Source organism: Lactuca sativa, chromosome 4, assembly GCF_002870075.4.
Source record: "Lactuca sativa cultivar Salinas chromosome 4, Lsat_Salinas_v11, whole genome shotgun sequence".
In the NCBI taxonomy this organism is placed as follows: domain Eukaryota; kingdom Viridiplantae; phylum Streptophyta; class Magnoliopsida; order Asterales; family Asteraceae; genus Lactuca; species Lactuca sativa.
This window is the reverse complement of record NC_056626.2, coordinates 229,985,612-229,993,843: the sequence shown is the minus strand read 5'-3', so window position 1 is coordinate 229,993,843 and position 8,232 is coordinate 229,985,612. Positions and strand designations below refer to the sequence as shown.

The window sequence follows — 8,232 nt, the reverse complement described above, 5'->3', positions numbered from 1 at the left end:
AGTAGGCGAAGCGTACCACTTGGTACGCCCCATGTATTCTATTCACTTCTTGTACACTAAGTGTACCTTGCTGTACCATCTGCGTACTTCTCAACCCCTTAACCCTAAATACTCTGACGATCATAACTCCTTTGATATAAACCCGATTCCGACGAGCCTTATATCCATATAAAGATACCGAGATGCTCAAAACTGATATCCATTCATACTTATCAAAAGATATCACGGACGAACATTCGCTTTCCATAAAAACCCGATCTGACAAATTACCAAAATACCCTTTGATTCAGAAACACAAACCGAATACCAAACTATTCGATATACCTTAACCACTCCAACTGAGTCTAGAACCCAACTTCTCGAGGGTCTGAAGCTTGTTAATACCCAGTCCTTTGATAACCAACTTAAAATGGAAACAATGTGAAACAGGATGTTACAATAAGTTTAATCCTAATTATATATTTCTTGTGTTTTTCTTTTGACCTCTTTTCTGTCGAGTCTTCTTTATTCATTGCTTTTGCTTTTCTTTTAGTTTTTCATGAAACATATAAATATAGGTATAAATCACAATCGATAAAACAATGTTATTATAATAAAGCATTCATTGTTATTAATAGATGTTAATCACGTATGATTAAACATTTTTTTCCAGGATGTTTCACACATTATTATTTAATAGAAAATCACATGTGATCTAACAAAGTTTTGACAATTAAACACACATTGTTCATAATAGATTTTAATCACACGTGGTTTAATGTACACAATATGTTAATATTTCTAATCTATTGTGATTGAATTATACCTTTATCTTTCTTTTCTTTGGATATTTTCTCAGTTTCTTTTGTAACCTTTTTTCCTTCATCTTCAGGGTTCTCTGAAAACATATATAATTAGAAAATCACATATCATTAAACCAAGTAAGCATTTAGTGTTCATATAATATCATGTCAAAGATCATATGCTAATCACAACTAATTAAACAAAGTTGTTTATAGAATCAAAAAATTGGATATGAATCAAATCAAGTCATAATAAATAAATATACATTTTTCATAATATATGCTAATTATATGTAATTGAACCATATTATTGTATTTTTTTTGTATATGTGAAATATGGTAACATATGCTAATCACATGTGGTTAAACATTAGAAAAACACATATGACTAAACCAAATAATGATAAATAAGCATATATTTTTATAACAGATAATAATGATATGTGATTGAATCCCTTTTGGTACATAAAATGTAGATTTTCCAACTATTTTTCTTGGTGATTTTCTTGTGATTTCTTTCATTGTAGGCTCTTCTTTTTTTTCTGAACTATATAAATAAATTTATAATTAGAAAATTATATATGATTAAACCAAGTAAGCATTTAGTGTTCATATAATATCACGTCAAAGATCATATACTAATCACATGTGATTAAACAAAGTTGTTTTTGTTTTTGGTTTAGGGATCTCTGAGATATATAAATGTAGATATAAATAAACATTGGATATGAATCAAATCAAGTCAGAATAAGAAAATATACATTTTTCATTATATATCCTCACTGCATGTGATTGAACCATAGTATTGTATGTTTTGTGTATCTCAAATATGGTAAGATATGTTAATCACATGTGGTTAAAGAATAGAAAAACACATATGACTTTCTTGAATCCCTTTTGGTACATAACATATAATAATCATATGTGATTAAACCCATTTTGGTACATAAAAAATACATTTTCCAACAATTTTTATTGGTGATTCTCTTGTGATTTCTTTATTTATAGCTTTTTCTTTGTAGGCTCTTCTTTTTTTATTATGAAACATACAAATAAAGATATAATTAGAAAATTATATATATTAAAACAAAAGCATAAGTTGTTCATAACAGATTTTAAATCACATGTTGTTAAAAGATATCAATCACATATGGTTAAACAATATTATAAACCATATATTATGTAAAACATAGGTGATTGAATATCTTTTGTTCTTATAATTATATATGATATAATTATACCATGTTCATTTTTCTACTTTTTTCTCCACTCTATATTTTCTTATTCATTGACTTTCATTTTTCAGTTATTTTTCCTTTGTAAGTTTTTTTTTCTTGTAATTTACTTTTATATGAGATATATAAATAAAAGATATAACCAGAATATCATATATGATTAAAACAGGTCATGTTATAGCTTTTTTTAGTTAATCACATGTGATTAAACATGAGTACATGATGTTTTACGGTAATCGCGTGTGATTAAACAAGAGTGTAGGATGTTTTATGTGTATAATCATATGTGATTAATATATACCTTTTTCAATTAATCTTCTGGCTGATTGTTTTGTGAATCCTGATTTTTATCTGATATATATAAATACAGATAATATTAAAAAATCATAATTGATTGTTCATAACAAATGGTAATGACATATAATTGGATATCTTTTTTATTTATATATTAGATGATAATCATATTAGACAATATGTGAATAGAAAAACTTCAATAACTTGTTCAACATCAAAAACTAAGTTTTTATGTATTGGCTCCTCTTTATTGGTTTCTGAGAAGTACAAATACAGGTATTATAAGAAAATCACATATGATTAATCCAAGTCATGACAAATAATAGTATGTGATTATGATAACCATATGTGATTTACAATGTAATATTACCTGTATCGACTGTTTTTTATCACTTTCTTTCTTTTGTATGTTTTTGGTTTTTTCGCATGTATAAATCGAGATTATTAATTTCATAATTATCATATAAACAAAATAAACACTTATTAATAAAAAACACAGCATAACAATAAAAAAACCTACATAAAATGATAGATAACAGTTAAAATCTACTATTATTCAACTTAAATTGGTCAATAGTCTGTATATAATCACAAATGATCAATGGATAACACTTGATAAGACTTGTAAACAAAAAATAGAGTAAAATATTCCCAAAAAAATACATAAAACACTCGATAACAGTTAAAATCGAGTGAAGCATAGCATAACAATCAAAAAACCATAGACAACAGTTAAAATCTACTATTATTCAACTTCATTAGGTCAATAGTCAATCGATAAGACTCGTAAACGAAAAATAGAGTAAAAATTCCAAAAAAAAACCTACATAAAACACTCTGTAACAGTTAAAATAGAGTGCTATCAACTAAATCATTTAAATGACAGTTAAAATCGAGTGTCATTTTACGATTATTGTAAGTTGAAAACAAAATCAATGAATGTGTCATTTTTTACCTTGATCTCGCGAAATCAGTCGTTGACGACATTTTTGATTGTATCAAGCTTTTGGTGTTCGATTCAACGACTATTGACGAAGATTAAGGGTTTTGGGTTCAGAAAAATAGAGAGAGAAATTATGGGGAAAGGGTCATGCTTCTCAATGACTATAGCACACAATTCATAATTTTAGTGTGTGTGTTGAATTTGGTTTTCTGTGAATGTGTCTTCGTTTATATGTTAAAGATCCAAGTGAAAGTTCCAAGTGATTGAGGAGTGGGTGAGATCATTCACAGGTCATGCTTCTCTCACTCTCTTACTCATTAACGTCTATGTTGCTAATAAATATAGTTGCTAATTGTTTTCTATTTGTTTGATTCAATAGGGTGGGTAGTGTGCATCCCCTAAGCCGATAAGTTCTTTTGCATAATTCTATAATGCTCATAACATGTTTGATGAAATGCTTAAGGGTTTATTTCTATTCCAAATTACTCAAATTGCATTTTGTTTGAGAATATCTTTATGAATTTTGAGATCCATGATTATTATCTCCCTTCATTTCATCTTCTTAAAGATAGTGATTCAAGGTTGTTTTTTAATTACATTTTTTATGTAAATATTGAACGCATATATATTCTTAAATCATATTTCTTTAAAGTTTTTTAGGCACTTCCACGTAAAGTAATAAAGGTAGGTACATTTCCATTTTAGTTATCATATGGGTTTGAGAACCTGATGTTTGTTGTATTCTTCTTCAGGCTATGTACAAAAGATGAGTTTAGAATTTTATTATGCGTTAATAGAACATGCGCCCCCTGTGTTCTGTGAAATGTTTCACCTTTTTTACGCAAGTGCAACCATCTTTATCGGCCTTGAAATGAGTGTTTGGTTCAGGATCATGACCTAAGGAGCTAGGATTAGTAAGTTTATGTCTGGTAAAATCAAAATTATATATTATCCACTCTTAAAATATACTAAATTCAGTAGTGAAAGTACGTTTTGGTATATGATTTTAGCTATTTTTCATATAATGCATCACTGATGATTGAAAAATTTTGCAATACCAAACAGAAAGTGTAAACTCAAACCATTTTGAAATTGAAGGATTCTTTGATAATACTATTAAATATTGTAGATATAAAGAAATTAATATTGCTTCAAAATAAAAGTAAGTTGAATCACTTTTGAGTTTTATGTTGTTGCAAGAAGTTTTAATATTGGTCATATAACAAATAACAGAGACATTTGATTTGTCATTCTCATATTATTCTACATGAATAACTCATCTGGAGGCTAAAACTTACAAAACTATTTTATACAAGATTTGTTAGCTACATATTTCACTCAACAATGTATCCAAGGTATCCTCCTTGTAAGTTTTTTTTTTTCAATTTATGAGGTTCTTCGCTCCATCTAGCATTTTTTACGCTGTTATTTCGTGTAATTTGGCGGTGGTAACACACAATCTTTCTTAGATGTGGAATATGGCTTAATGTATTCTCTAAAACCAAGTATCTTAAAGCAACAAATCTTGAAGTTTCTAACGTATCTTTTTTTCTTACACGTGGTTGACTTTGTGACTTTGGTGAAATTTTCATAGCTATTTTTTACATTTAACCTTATAGTTATATATATTTTTATTGCAGGGAGTTCTATGTTTATAAGTACTTAAACATGGCAAGTGTTATAAACTAAGTTGTCACATGCTAATGAGGTGGTAACTATGTATGGGCCATTAGTTATCATTTATAGCATTGAACTTTCAATTTCAATAAGAATAGAAATTTGTTAACGTCTTTGAGATTATGGATCTATTTTCAATATACAATACTATCACACTCTAAACTTTTTCTCATTATCACAACTTTAAAGGTTATTGGTTCTTATGATTATCAACTAATATAATAATATTTGGAAACCAAAACTTTTTTTTTTATAAAAGTCTTATGAGGATTTAAAAGTAATTTGAGAATTCTAATCACATTCTAAAACATAATAACAAAGAAATATTGTTATAACCATTTTATTGATGAATGTATAGAATTTATTCCGCTAAAACATACATACAAATAAATATAGTCAGCAAAACTATTAATTTACAATCTAAATATTATTTTTTTTTTTGTTTTTATTTATATACATAGATTTGAATATTATTGTTTATTTATTTATGGTAAATCATTTATTATATATTTTTTTATGTGATTATTAAATTACATATAGTGATCTTAGTGACTGACCCTATTATGTTAGGCTTTATAGTGTTGATATTACACTTGCTAATGACACCTGTCGCTACTGGAATATAAAAAGAGTGTGTATTAGATTTTACTTATCATTTTATAATGAAGTAGATAATAGTTGCTAGAAGTTTGGTTCTATTCTTTTTTACTTTTAGCTACATAATGAAGTTCAATTTTGATTTATCTCCTATTACATTATTTTTGTAATTATTTATTTCAGGTTTTATTAAAACAAACCGCAAAGAAGTGATCGGGACTTGAACATATTTAATTCTACTTATCTTTAATGTAATCGACTAATTAAAATTTTAATAATTTATTGTAAGTTTTGTTTTAACGAACTTCATGGAGCTTGGGTTTCACAATTAGTTTTTAATTCGAGTTTGGCATTTTATCAACTCATATGCCAGTTTGGTTACACCTTACTTAATTAGTACATAACATTTGCATTTTATATTGTAAAATTTAATCAATAATTTTGCAACCCAAAATGTGCCAACATGACTTCCCATTCAACACATAAGTATGTTGGGTCAATATGTTTTTATCCTCCGAAAACTTATTTTTCCAAAAAGAAAAGATACTTAATTTGAGGTCAAATAACTACTAATCTACAACTCTTAAGAATCATCAAATATGTAACAGTGTTATTTATGTTATTTTAAGTTGTTAACCCATGTACAACACAGGTTATAACCTAGTATGTATATATATATATATATATATATATATATATATATATATATATATATATATATATATATATATATATATATATATGACTTTCTAATAAAAGAATCCTAAATAGCCACATGGCATCTTTTAAGACTATATATTTGCCACTTGGTCGTTTTTGGTTCACCTATGTTTTAATTTCCCGCTCATTTGAGTCTCGATCAGATCAATTTGTATCCCAAATAATCAGTAAACGTTATTGTTGTTCCATCTATTTGCTACTCTCTAATGTTGGACATATTCAATCTATCCCACAAAATCATGATTGAAATCAACTTATCAACAACCATCTCCTATTATCTTAGTTTTCGTCTTTCGTTACGCCCTACGACTCCCGTGCTATAACCATCGTTTTACTCTCTCCATATCTCTATGAAAACCTTAGAAATTTGACTAAAACACCACCTTACCTCTAGTGCTACACCCCACCACTGCCTCTGCTAATCTAAACCAATATCCGAAACACCATAGTCAATACCACAACACCACATCTCTTCCACCATCACAAGACTTCCATCACTAACCAACTTTTTGTTGTCGTCTGTATCACTTCCTTCTCAGTCTCTCTTACTTGCGATTTGTATTCCTACTAATACATCTTACGGCTACTGAAAAAGACAGAACAAAAGCAACATTGGGTTGAAGGTAACATATCTTTCTAATTAGAGGTCGATAGGATTATGAGTCGTCCGCTCTTTTCTTTTTATTTTTTCAAAATTTTCCAAAGAAAAAGAGTCATTCTCTATTTTCTTTTCATTATTGTTGTGTGTGTTTTGTTTTACAATTAGTATTTATCGAAGTTCTTGGATAAAATAGTCATTAACTTGCAAGCATACTAGGTGTTTGTGAAAAAATGTCTCACATATAGTGATGGTCGAGGTGAAGACATGGTGCTTAAATTGCATGCAACTATGTATCCATGTTTTTCTTCTTTGTTCTACTAAACCTAAGCCTAATTGTGATTGTATTAGTTCATCAAATCACCACAGTTATATTATATTTGGATACGTATCTTTTCAATTACCAGTCTATTTTAGATTTTTATTACATTTTCCTTTCTTATAGTATAACGACTAAGTTTAATGATCTAAATGTAGTTTTTCTTCAGAGCTTTTCCAAATCGGCAAAAAAGTTGTTGATGAGAGGCGAGGAGATATATCACCTCAAAACAATGTTATTTAATTTAATAATGGAATCTAAATGATACAATATCCATGTAATTTCTTTATATTGATAGTTGGAGGTGAAGATCATTCAGGTGTGTTTCATTTTTTTAAATCCTATTATTAGAGGGCAATGATTTTTTATTCTTGGCAATTCCAATTTCATAGTTGATGGTAAAGATCCAAGTTTGATCTCTTTTTACAGGAGCTTTTGATTTTTGATGACAACAAACTCATAATGTTGGTGTTTGTTGGAGTACATCGTATTAGTCTTCACTATTATATAAATTTTAAAATAAAATTATTAGCAGATGATTATAGAAGGTTATCATTCGATTGCTAAATAGTTGTACATCTAAAGATGTAATTAGAAATAGTTTTAGATAAGCAAGTCTTTCATTGTAGAATCTATATTGTTGCATCTTGCATGACATAATCTGTCAAGTTTGTAACATATAAAGCTTTCATATATTTCTTTTTCTAGGGTTAGGCGGGGATGAAACACGTACAACTATTTTTTTTTCAAAGTACAACCATTTTGTTACTTTGCCCTTTTTTTTCCTAGATACATTTAAGTTATTTAAATCCTCCTTTGAGATTATGTTGGTTTTTTGGGATAACTAGTTTGTTTGGAGCATGATCTAAATTGATAAATTTATAAATAAGCCAAATAAGCAACATGCCCATAAGTGGTTTTCATGAAAATGACAATTTTGATTTTACTGTGTAACAATGTAGTATAACATTCTTCACAATATTCTAATGTTTGTAATTTTTTAATGAGATGAATGTGGCTAATGTATCATGTATGACAAGTGTATTTGATCAGGTTATCCGTTTATG

The 8,232-nt window shown here is 27.9% G+C and overlaps 1 long non-coding RNA gene across 1 annotated transcript; it reads left to right on the top strand.

Moving 5' to 3' along the window:
• The first annotated feature begins 3,210 nt into the window (after positions 1 to 3,210).
• Positions 3,211 to 4,253, top strand: LOC122197751 (uncharacterized). The gene is made up of 2 exons (XR_006191415.2): positions 3,211 to 3,544; positions 3,634 to 4,253. It is a non-coding gene; the product is annotated as an uncharacterized LOC122197751 (long non-coding RNA).
• The last annotated feature ends 3,979 nt before the right edge of the window (positions 4,254 to 8,232 follow it).